Source organism: Oncorhynchus mykiss, unplaced genomic scaffold, assembly GCF_013265735.2.
Source record: "Oncorhynchus mykiss isolate Arlee unplaced genomic scaffold, USDA_OmykA_1.1 un_scaffold_304, whole genome shotgun sequence".
NCBI lineage: Eukaryota > Metazoa > Chordata > Actinopteri > Salmoniformes > Salmonidae > Oncorhynchus > Oncorhynchus mykiss.
Window position 1 is genome coordinate 197,755 of NW_023493753.1, and position 11,489 is coordinate 209,243.

Here is an 11,489-nt window from a genome sequence, read left to right on the forward strand (position 1 = left end):
TCATGAATTTTACTGCAGAGCAAGAAATGCAGCAATGAAGTGTATTCAACGTTTAAAATGCCTTGTATAATTTGAATCTACATAACATGTCACATTTCCTGTTGCTGAGGGAATATTGTTGTGTTGTGTGAAACTGCTGCCAGTTAAAATGCAATATCTGTTGTTACACAAGTGCATCCCAAACGACAAGATATTCTTTCCCATACCGGGAGTTGAACCCGGGACACCTGGGTGAAAACCAGGAATCCTAACCGCTAGACCATATGGGAAGACACATACTTAAAATACACATCACAGGCAAATCTTTAAATGTTGACATTATGCCTGTTGGATTAAAAGCTACATCTTTTTTTCTCTGAGATGTTGGGGAATGTCCAGATGAAATCAGTCTAAAATGAGTTTGAAGTGAGAACAGCCAGAAGCACTGAAAAGTATACAGTATCAATCCCGGCTTGATTTCAATAAATTAAATTAAGTATTGAGCCAGCCAGGAGTCGAACCTAGAATCTTCTGATCCGTAGTCAGACACGTTATCCATTGCGCCACTGGCCCCACGTCTAAGCTGAAGTCAGGTCACAGCTAGACCAGTGTACACAGTCATTGTGTCTGTCAACAACAAGGTTCCATGGTTTTCTGTTTCAGATGCATATCTTAATTTGATCCTCCTGTTGTTGCATGAATTTTACTGAAGAGCAAGAAATGCAAACTTGAAGTGTATTCAATGTTTAAAAAGTCTTGTAAATTATGAATCTACAAAACATGTCACATTTGCTGTTGCTGAGGGAATATTGTTGTGTTGTGTGATTCTGCTGCCAGTTAAAATGTGGTATCTGTTCTTACACAAGTGCATCCCAAATGACAAGATGTTCTTTCCCATACTGGGAGTTCAACCCGGGCGAAAACCAGGAATCCTAAAAGCCAGACCATATGGGAAGACAGTTACTTAAAAAAACATCACAGACAAATCCATAAACGTTGAAATTATGCTTGTTGTATTACAAGCTCCATCTTTTTTCTCAGAGATGTTGGAGAAAAGTCCCATATAAAATCAGTCTAAAATGTGTTTGAATCGAGAACTGCCAGACACAATGAAAAGTACACAGTATTTTTCCCAGCTTGATTTTGGTCAAATAAATCTAGTTTTGAGCCAAACAGGAGTCAAATATTCAATCTTCTGACCTGTTATCAGACACGTTATCCATTGCGCCACTGGCCGCACAGCCAAGCTGAAGTCAGGACACACCTAGGCCAGTGTACACAGTCATAGCTTCTGTCACCGACAAGGTTCCTTGGGATTTCTGTTACAGATGCAAATCTTAATTTGATCCTCCTGTTGTTGCATGAATTTTACTGCAGAGCAAGAAATGCAGCAATGAAGTGTATTCAACGTTTAAAATGCCTTGTATAATTTGAATCTACATAACATGTCACATTTCCTGTTGCTGAGGGAATATTGTTGTGTTGTGTGAAACTGCTGCCAGTTAAAATGCAGTATCTGTTGTTACACAAGTGCATCCCAAACAACAAGATATTCTTTCCCATACCGGGAGTTGAACCCGGGCCACCTGGGTGAAAACCAGGAATCCTAACCGCTAGACCATATGGGAAGACACATACTTAAAATACACATCACAGACAAATCTTTAAATGTTGACATTATGCCTTTTGGATTAAAAGCTACATCTTTTTTTCTCTGAGATGTTGGGGAATGTCCAGATGAAATCAGTCTAAAATGAGTTTGAAGTGAGAACAGCCAGAAGCACTGAAAAGTATACAGTATCAATCCCGGCTTGATTTCAATAAATTAAATTAAGTATCGAGCCAGCCAGGAGTCGAAACTAGAATCTTCTGATCCGTAGTCAGACACGTTATCCATTGCGCCACTGGCCCCACGTCTAAGCTGAAGTCAAGTCACAGCTAGACCAGTGTACACAGTCATTGTGTCTGTCAACAACAAGGTTCCTTGGTTTTCTGTTTCAGATGCATATCTTAATTTGATCCTCCTGTTGTTGCATGAATTTTACTGAAGAGCAAGAAATGCAAACTTGAAGTGTATTCAATGTTTAAAAAGTCTTGTAAATTATGAATCTACAAAACATGTCACATTTGCTGTTGCTGAGGGAATATTGTTGTGTTGTGTGATTCTGCTGCCAGTTAAAATGTGGTATCTGTTCTTACACAAGTGCATCCCAAATGACAAGATGTTCTTTCCCATACTGGGAGTTCAACCCGGGCGAAAACCAGGAATCCTAAAAGCCAGACCATATGGGAAGACAGTTACTTTAAAAAAACATCACAGACAAATCCATAAACGTTGAAATGATGCTTGTTGTAATTACAAGCTCCATCTTTTTCTCAGCGATGTTGGAGAAAAGTCCCATATAAAATCAGTCTAAAATGTGTTTGAATCGAGAACTGCCAGACCCAATGAAAAGTATACAGTATTTTTCCCAGCTTGATTTTGGTCAAATAAATCTAGTTTTGAGCCAAACAGGAGTCAAATATTCAATCTTCTGACCTGTTATCAGACACGTTATCCATTGCGCCACTGGCCGCACAGCCAAGCTGAAGTCAGGACACACCTAGGCCAGTGTACACAGTCATAGCTTCTGTCACCGACAAGGTTCCTTGGGATTTCTGTTACAGATGCAAATCTTAATTTGATCCTCCTGTTGTTGCATGAATTTTACTGCAGAGCAAGAAATGCAGCAATGAAGTGTATTCAACGTTTAAAATGCCTTGTATAATTTGAATCGACATAACATGTCACATTTCCTGTTGCTGAGGGAATATTGTTGTGTTGTGTGAAACTGCTGCCAGTTAAAATGCAATATCTGTTGTTACACAAGTGCATCCCAAACGACAAGATATTCTTTCCCATACCGGGAGTTGAACCCGGGCCACCTGGGTGAAAACCAGGAATCCTAACCGCTAGACCATATGGGAAGACACATACTTAAAATACACATCACAGACAAATCTTTAAATGTTGACATTATGCCTGTTGGATTAAAAGCTACATCTTTTTTTCTCTGAGATGTTGGGGAATGTCCAGATGAAATCAGTCTAAAATGAGTTTGAAGTGAGAACAGCCAGAAGCACTGAAAAGTATACAGTATCAATCCCGGCTTGATTTCAATAAATTAAATTAAGTATCGAGCCAGCCAGGAGTCGAACCTAGAATCTTCTGATCCGTAGTCAGACACGTTATCCATTGCGCCACTGGCCCCACGTCTAAGCTGAAGTCAGGTCACAGCTAGACCAGTGTACACAGTCATAGCTTCTGTCACCGACAAGGTTCCTTGGGATTTCTGTTACAGATGCAAATCTTAATTTGATCCTCCTGTTGTTGCATGAATTTTACTGCAGAGCAAGAAATGCAGCAATGAAGTGTATTCAACGTTTAAAATGCCTTGTATAATTTGAATCTACAAAACATGTCACATTTCCTGTTGCTGAGGGAATATTGTTGTGTTGTGTGAAACTGCTGCCAGTTAAAATGCAGTATCTGTTGTTACACAAGTGCATCCCAAACAACAAGATATTCTTTCCCATACCGGGAGTTGAACCCGGGCCACCTGGGTGAAAACCAGGAATCCTAACCGCTAGACCATATGGGAAGACACATACTTAAAATACACATCACAGACAAATCTTTAAATGTTGACATTATGCCTTTTGGATTAAAAGCTACATCTTTTTTTCTCTGAGATGTTGGGGAATGTCCAGATGAAATCAGTCTAAAATGAGTTTGAAGTGAGAACAGCCAGAAGCACTGAAAAGTATACAGTATCAATCCCGGCTTGATTTCAATAAATTAAATTAAGTATCGAGCCAGCCAGGAGTCGAACCTAGAATCTTCTGATCCGTAGTCAGACACGTTATCCATTGCGCCACTGGCCCCACGTCTAAGCTGAAGTCAGGACACAGCTAGACCAGTGTACACAGTCATTGTGTCTGTCAACAACAAGGTTCCTTGGTTTTCTGTTTCAGATGCATATCTTAATTTGATCCTCCTGTTGTTGCATGAATTTTACTGAAGAGCAAGAAATGCAAACTTGAAGTGTATTCAATGTTTAAAAAGTCTTGTAAATTATGAATCTACAAAACATGTCACATTTGCTGTTGCTGAGGGAATATTGTTGTGTTGTGTGATTCTGCTGCCAGTTAAAATGTGGTATCTGTTCTTACACAAGTGCATCCCAAATGACAAGATGTTCTTTCCCATACTGGGAGTTCAACCCGGGCGAAAACCAGAAATCCTAAAAGCCAGACCATATGGGAAGACAGTTACTTTAAAAAAACATCGCAGACAAATCCATAAACGTTGAAATGATGCTTGTTGTAATTACAAGCTCCATCTTTTTCTCAGCGATGTTGGAGAAAAGTCCCATATAAAATCAGTCTAAAATGTGTTTGAATCGAGAACTGCCAGACACAATGAAAAGTATACAGTATTTTTCCCAGCTTGATTTTGGTCAAATAAATCTAGTTTTGAGCCAAACAGGAGTCAAATATTCAATCTTCTGACCTGTTATCAGACACGTTATCCATTGCGCCACTGGCCGCACAGCCAAGCTGAAGTCAGGACACACCTAGGCCAGTGTACACAGTCATAGCTTCTGTCACCGACAAGGTTCCTTGGGATTTCTGTTACAGATGCAAATCTTAATTTGATCCTCCTGTTGTTGCATGAATTTTACTGCAGAGCAAGAAATGCAGCAATGAAGTGTATTCAACGTTTAAAATGCCTCGTATAATTTGAATCTACATAACATGTCACATTTCCTGTTGCTGAGGGAATATTGTTGTGTTGTGTGAAACTGCTGCCAGTTAAAATGCAGTATCTGTTGTTACACAAGTGCATCCCAAACAACAAGATATTCTTTCACATACCGGGAGTTGAACCCAGGCCACCTGGGTGAAAACCAGGAATCCTAACCGCTAGACCATATGGGAAGACACATACTTAAAATACACATCACAGACAAATCTTTAAATGTTGACATTATGCCTTTTGGATTAAAAGCTACATCTTTTTTTCTCTGAGATGTTGGGGAATGTCCAGATGAAATCAGTCTAAAATGAGTTTGAAGTGAGAACAGCCAGAAGCACTGAAAAGTATACAGTATCAATCCCGGCTTGATTTCAATCAATTAAATTAAGTATCGAGCCAGCCAGGAGTCGAACCTAGAATCTTCTGATCCGTAGTCAGACACGTTATCCATTGCGCCACTGGCCCCACGTCTAAGCTGAAGTCAGGTCACAGCTAGACCAGTGTACACAGTCATTGTGTCTGTCAACAACAAGGTTCCTTGGTTTTCTGTTTCAGATGCATATCTTAATTTGATCCTCCTGTTGTTGCATGAATTTTACTGAAGAGCAAGAAATGCAAACTTGAAGTGTATTCAATGTTTAAAAAGTCTTGTAAATTATGAATCTACAAAACATGTCACATTTGCTGTTGCTGAGGGAATATTGTTGTGTTGTGTGATTCTGCTGCCAGTTAAAATGTGGTATCTGTTCTTACACAAGTGCATCCCAAATGACAAGATGTTCTTTCCCATACTGGGAGTTCAACCCGGGCGAAAACCAGAAATCCTAAAAGCCAGACCATATGGGAAGACAATTACTTTAAAAAAACATCACAGACAAATCCATAAACGTTGAAATGATGCTTGTTGTAATTACAAGCTCCATCTTTTTCTCAGCGATGTTGGAGAAAAGTCCCATATAAAATCAGTCTAAAATGTGTTTGAATCGAGAACTGCCAGACACAATGAAAAGTATACAGTATTTTTCCCAGCTTGATTTTGGTCAAATAAATCTAGTTTTGAGCCAAACAGGAGTCAAATATTCAATCTTCTGACCTGTTATCAGACACGTTATCCATTGCGCCACTGGCCGCACAGCCAAGCTGAAGTCAGGACACACCTAGGCCAGTGTACACAGTCATAGCTTCTGTCACCGACAAGGTTCCTTGGGATTTCTGTTACAGATGCAAATCTTAATTTGATCCTCCTGTTGTTGCATGAATTTTACTGCAGAGCAAGAAATGCAGCAATGAAGTGTATTCAACGTTTAAAATGCCTTGTATAATTTGAATCTACATAACATGTCACATTTCCTGTTGCTGAGGGAATATTGTTGTGTTGTGTGAAACTGCTGCCAGTTAAAATGCAGTATCTGTTGTTACACAAGTGCATCCCAAACAACAAGATATTCTTTCCCATACCGGGAGTTGAACCCGGGACACCTGGGTGAAAACCAGGAATCCTAACCGCTAGACCATATGGGAAGACACATACTTAAAATACACATCACAGACAAATCTTTAAATGTTGACATTATGCCTTTTGGATTAAAAGCTACATCTTTTTTTCTCTGAGATGTTGGGGAATGTCCAGATGAAATCAGTCTAAAATGAGTTTGAAGTGAGAACAGCCAGAAGCACTGAAAAGTATACAGTATCAATCCCGGCTTGGTTTCAATCAATTAAATATCGAGTCAGCCAGGAGTCGAACCTAGAATCTTCTGATCCGTAGTCAGACACGTTATCCATTGCGCCACTGGCCCCACGTCTAAGCTGAAGTCAGGTCACAGCTAGACCAGTGTACACAGTCATTGTGTCTGTCAACAACAAGGTTCCTTGGTTTTCTGTTTCAGATGCATATCTTAATTTGATCCTCCTGTTGTTGCATGAATTTTACTGAAGAGCAAGAAATGCAAACTTGAAGTGTATTCAATGTTTAAAAAGTCTTGTAAATTATGAATCTACAAAACATGTCACATTTGCTGTTGCTGAGGGAATATTGTTGTGTTGTGTGATTCTGCTGCCAGTTAAAATGTGGTATCTGTTCTTACACAAGTGCATCCCAAATGACAAGATGTTCTTTCCCATACTGGGAGTTCAACCCGGGCGAAAACCAGAAATCCTAAAAGCCAGACCATATGGGAAGACAATTACTTTAAAAAAACATCACAGACAAATCCATAAACGTTGAAATGATGCTTGTTGTAATTACAAGCTCCATCTTTTTCTCAGCGATGTTGGAGAAAAGTCCCATATAAAATCAGTCTAAAATGTGTTTGAATCGAGAACTGCCAGACACAATGAAAAGTATACAGTATTTTTCCCAGCTTGATTTTGGTCAAATAAATCTAGTTTTGAGCCAAACAGGAGTCAAATATTCAATCTTCTGACCTGTTATCAGACACGTTATCCATTGCGCCACTGGCCGCACAGCCAAGCTGAAGTCAGGACACACCTAGGCCAGTGTACACAGTCATAGCTTCTGTCACCGACAAGGTTCCTTGGGATTTCTGTTACAGATGCAAATCTTAATTTGATCCTCCTGTTGTTGCATGAATTTTACTGCAGAGCAAGAAATGCAGCAATGAAGTGTATTCAACGTTTAAAATGCCTTGTATAATTTGAATCTACATAACATGTCACATTTCCTGTTGCTGAGGGAATATTGTTGTGTTGTGTGAAACTGCTGCCAGTTAAAATGCAGTATCTGTTGTTACACAAGTGCATCCCAAACAACAAGATATTCTTTCCCATACCGGGAGTTGAACCCGGGACACCTGGGTGAAAACCAGGAATCCTAACCGCTAGACCATATGGGAAGACACATACTTAAAATACACATCACAGACAAATCTTTAAATGTTGACATTATGCCTTTTGGATTAAAAGCTACATCTTTTTTTCTCTGAGATGTTGGGGAATGTCCAGATGAAATCAGTCTAAAATGAGTTTGAAGTGAGAACAGCCAGAAGCACTGAAAAGTATACAGTATCAATCCCGGCTTGGTTTCAATCAATTAAATATCGAGTCAGCCAGGAGTCGAACCTAGAATCTTCTGATCCGTAGTCAGACACGTTATCCATTGCGCCACTGGCCCCACGTCTAAGCTGAAGTCAGGTCACAGCTAGACCAGTGTACACAGTCATTGTGTCTGTCAACAACAAGGTTCCTTGGTTTTCTGTTTCAGATGCATATCTTAATTTGATCCTCCTGTTGTTGCATGAATTTTACTGAAGAGCAAGAAATGCAAACTTGAAGTGTATTCAATGTTTAAAAAGTCTTGTAAATTATGAATCTACAAAACATGTCACATTTGCTGTTGCTGAGGGAATATTGTTGTGTTGTGTGATTCTGCTGCCAGTTAAAATGTGGTATCTGTTCTTACACAAGTGCATCCCAAATGACAAGATGTTCTTTCCCATACTGGGAGTTCAACCCGGGCGAAAACCAGAAATCCTAAAAGCCAGACCATATGGGAAGACAATTACTTTAAAAAAACATCACAGACAAATCCATAAACGTTGAAATGATGCTTGTTGTAATTACAAGCTCCATCTTTTTCTCAGCGATGTTGGAGAAAAGTCCCATATAAAATCAGTCTAAAATGTGTTTGAATCGAGAACTGCCAGAAGCACTGAAAAGTATACAGTATCAATCCCGGCTTGATTTCAATCAATTAAATTAAGTATCGAGCCAGCCAGGAGTCGAACCTAGAATCTTCTGATCCGTAGTCAGACACGTTATCCATTGCGCCACTGGCCCCACGTCTAAGCTGAAGTCAGGTCACAGCTAGACCAGTGTACACAGTCATTGTGTCTGTCAACAACAAGGTTCCTTGGTTTTCTGTTTCAGATGCATATCTTAATTTGATCCTCCTGTTGTTGCATGAATTTTACTGAAGAGCAAGAAATGCAAACTTGAAGTGTATTCAATGTTTAAAAAGTCTTGTAAATTATGAATCTACAAAACATGTCACATTTGCTGTTGCTGAGGGAATATTGTTGTGTTGTGTGATTCTGCTGCCAGTTAAAATGTGGTATCTGTTCTTACACAAGTGCATCCCAAATGACAAGATGTTCTTTCCCATACTGGGAGTTCAACCCGGGCGAAAACCAGAAATCCTAAAAGCCAGACCATATGGGAAGACAATTACTTTAAAAAAACATCACAGACAAATCCATAAACGTTGAAATGATGCTTGTTGTAATTACAAGCTCCATCTTTTTCTCAGCGATGTTGGAGAAAAGTCCCATATAAAATCAGTCTAAAATGTGTTTGAATCGAGAACTGCCAGACACAATGAGAAGTATACAGTATTTTTCCCAGCTTGATTTTGGTCAAATAAATCTAGTTTTGAGCCAAACAGGAGTCAAATATTCAATCTTCTGACCTGCTATCAGACACGTTATCCATTGCGCCACTGGCCGCACAGCCAAGCTGAAGTCAGGACACACCTAGGCCAGTGTACACAGTCATAGCTTCTGTCACCGACAAGGTTCCTTGGGATTTCTGTTACAGATGCAAATCTTAATTTGATCCTCCTGTTGTTGCATGAATTTTACTGCAGAGCAAGAAATGCAGCAATGAAGTGTATTCAACGTTTAAAATGACTTGTATAATTTGAATCTACATAACATGTCACATTTCCTGTTGCTGAGGGAATATTGTTGTGTTGTGTGAAACTGCTGCCAGTTAAAATGCAGTATCTGTTGTTACACAAGTGCATCCCAAACAACAAGATATTCTTTCCCATACCGGGAGTTGAACCCGGGCCACCTGGGTGAAAACCAGGAATCCTAACCGCTAGACCATATGGGAAGACACATACTTAAAATACACATCACAGACAAATCTTTAAATGTTGACATTATGCCTTTTGGATTAAAAGCTACATCTTTTTTTCTCTGAGATGTTGGGGAATGTCCAGATGAAATCAGTCTAAAATGAGTTTGAAGTGAGAACAGCCAGAAGCACTGAAAAGTATACAGTATCAATCCCGGCTTGATTTCAATCAATTAAATATCGAGTCAGCCAGGAGTCGAACCTAGAATCTTCTGATCCGTAGTCAGACACGTTATCCATTGCGCCACTGGCCCCACGTCTAAGCTGAAGTCAGGTCACAGCTAGACCAGTGTACACAGTCATTGTGTCTGTCAACAACAAGGTTCCTTGGTTTTCTGTTTCAGATGCATATCTTAATTTGATCCTCCTGTTGTTGCATGAATTTTACTGAAGAGCAAGAAATGCAAACTTGAAGTGTATTCAATGTTTAAAAAGTCTTGTAAATTATGAATCTACAAAACATGTCACATTTGCTGTTGCTGAGGGAATATTGTTGTGTTGTGTGATTCTGCTGCCAGTTAAAATGTGGTATCTGTTCTTACACAAGTGCATCCCAAATGACAAGATGTTCTTTCCCATACAGGGAGTTCAACCCGGGCGAAAACCAGAAATCCTAAAAGCCAGACCATATGGGAAGACAGTTACTTTAAAAAAACATCACAGACAAATCCATAAACGTTGAAATGATGCTTGTTGTAATTACAAGCTCCATCTTTTTCTCAGCGATGTTGGAGAAAAGTCCCATATAAAATCAGTCTAAAATGTGTTTGAATCGAGAACTGCCAGAAGCACTGAAAAGTATACAGTATCAATCCCGGCTTGATTTCAATCAATTAAATTAAGTATCGAGCCAGCCAGGAGTCGAACCTAGAATCTTCTGATCCGTAGTCAGACACGTTATCCATTGCGCCACTGGCCCCACGTCTAAGCTGAAGTCAGGTCACAGCTAGACCAGTGTACACAGTCATTGTGTCTGTCAACAACAAGGTTCCTTGGTTTTCTGTTTCAGATGCATATCTTAATTTGATCCTCCTGTTGTTGCATGAATTTTACTGAAGAGCAAGAAATGCAAACTTGAAGTGTATTCAATGTTTAAAAAGTCTTGTAAATTATGAATCTACAAAACATGTCACATTTGCTGTTGCTGAGGGAATATTGTTGTGTTGTGTGATTCTGCTGCCAGTTAAAATGTGGTATCTGTTCTTACACAAGTGCATCCCAAATGACAAGATGTTCTTTCCCATACTGGGAGTTCAACCCGGGCGAAAACCAGAAATCCTAAAAGCCAGACCATATGGGAAGACAATTACTTTAAAAAAACATCACAGACAAATCCATAAACGTTGAAATGATGCTTGTTGTAATTACAAGCTCCATCTTTTTCTCAGCGATGTTGGAGAAAAGTCCCATATAAAATCAGTCTAAAATGTGTTTGAATCGAGAACTGCCAGACACAATGAAAAGTATACAGTATTTTTCCCAGCTTGATTTTGGTCAAATAAATCTAGTTTTGAGCCAAACAGGAGTCAAATATTCAATCTTCTGACCTGTTATCAGACACGTTATCCATTGCGCCACTGGCCGCACAGCCAAGCTGAAGTCAGGACACACCTAGGCCAGTGTACACAGTCATAGCTTCTGTCACCGACAAGGTTCCTTGGGATTTCTGTTACAGATGCAAATCTTAATTTGATCCTCCTGTTGTTGCATGAATTTTACTGCAGAGCAAGAAATGCAGCAATGAAGTGTATTCAACGTTTAAAATGCCTTGTATAATTTGAATCTACATAACATGTCACATTTCCTGTTGCTGAGGGAATATTGTTGTGTTGTG

The 11,489-nt window shown here is 39.5% G+C and overlaps 17 non-coding genes across 17 annotated transcripts; all 17 read right to left on the reverse strand.

Annotated features, from left to right (window-relative positions):
• Nucleotides 1-197: 197 nt before the first annotated feature.
• On the reverse strand, nt 198-269 carry trnae-uuc. Its single transcript has one exon. It is a non-coding gene; the product is annotated as a tRNA-Glu (tRNA).
• A 210-nt stretch (nt 270-479) lies between these two features.
• On the reverse strand, nt 480-552 carry trnar-acg. The gene has a single exon. It is a non-coding gene; the product is annotated as a tRNA-Arg (tRNA).
• Nucleotides 553-1,535: 983 nt separating this feature from the next.
• On the reverse strand, nt 1,536-1,607 carry trnae-uuc. Its single transcript has one exon. It is a non-coding gene; the product is annotated as a tRNA-Glu (tRNA).
• Nucleotides 1,608-2,874: 1,267 nt separating this feature from the next.
• Nucleotides 2,875-2,946, reverse strand: trnae-uuc. Its single transcript has one exon. It is a non-coding gene; the product is annotated as a tRNA-Glu (tRNA).
• A 210-nt stretch (nt 2,947-3,156) lies between these two features.
• On the reverse strand, nt 3,157-3,229 carry trnar-acg. The gene has a single exon. It is a non-coding gene; the product is annotated as a tRNA-Arg (tRNA).
• A 319-nt stretch (nt 3,230-3,548) lies between these two features.
• trnae-uuc lies at nt 3,549-3,620 on the reverse strand. The gene has a single exon. It is a non-coding gene; the product is annotated as a tRNA-Glu (tRNA).
• A 210-nt stretch (nt 3,621-3,830) lies between these two features.
• Nucleotides 3,831-3,903, reverse strand: trnar-acg. Its single transcript has one exon. It is a non-coding gene; the product is annotated as a tRNA-Arg (tRNA).
• Nucleotides 3,904-4,887: 984 nt separating this feature from the next.
• On the reverse strand, nt 4,888-4,959 carry trnae-uuc. Its single transcript has one exon. It is a non-coding gene; the product is annotated as a tRNA-Glu (tRNA).
• Nucleotides 4,960-5,169: 210 nt separating this feature from the next.
• On the reverse strand, nt 5,170-5,242 carry trnar-acg. Its single transcript has one exon. It is a non-coding gene; the product is annotated as a tRNA-Arg (tRNA).
• Nucleotides 5,243-6,226: 984 nt separating this feature from the next.
• On the reverse strand, nt 6,227-6,298 carry trnae-uuc. Its single transcript has one exon. It is a non-coding gene; the product is annotated as a tRNA-Glu (tRNA).
• A 205-nt stretch (nt 6,299-6,503) lies between these two features.
• trnar-acg lies at nt 6,504-6,576 on the reverse strand. The gene has a single exon. It is a non-coding gene; the product is annotated as a tRNA-Arg (tRNA).
• Nucleotides 6,577-7,560: 984 nt separating this feature from the next.
• Nucleotides 7,561-7,632, reverse strand: trnae-uuc. Its single transcript has one exon. It is a non-coding gene; the product is annotated as a tRNA-Glu (tRNA).
• A 205-nt stretch (nt 7,633-7,837) lies between these two features.
• On the reverse strand, nt 7,838-7,910 carry trnar-acg. Its single transcript has one exon. It is a non-coding gene; the product is annotated as a tRNA-Arg (tRNA).
• A 592-nt stretch (nt 7,911-8,502) lies between these two features.
• Nucleotides 8,503-8,575, reverse strand: trnar-acg. The gene has a single exon. It is a non-coding gene; the product is annotated as a tRNA-Arg (tRNA).
• A 984-nt stretch (nt 8,576-9,559) lies between these two features.
• Nucleotides 9,560-9,631, reverse strand: trnae-uuc. Its single transcript has one exon. It is a non-coding gene; the product is annotated as a tRNA-Glu (tRNA).
• Nucleotides 9,632-9,836: 205 nt separating this feature from the next.
• Nucleotides 9,837-9,909, reverse strand: trnar-acg. Its single transcript has one exon. It is a non-coding gene; the product is annotated as a tRNA-Arg (tRNA).
• Nucleotides 9,910-10,501: 592 nt separating this feature from the next.
• Nucleotides 10,502-10,574, reverse strand: trnar-acg. Its single transcript has one exon. It is a non-coding gene; the product is annotated as a tRNA-Arg (tRNA).
• Nucleotides 10,575-11,489: the final 915 nt, after the last annotated feature.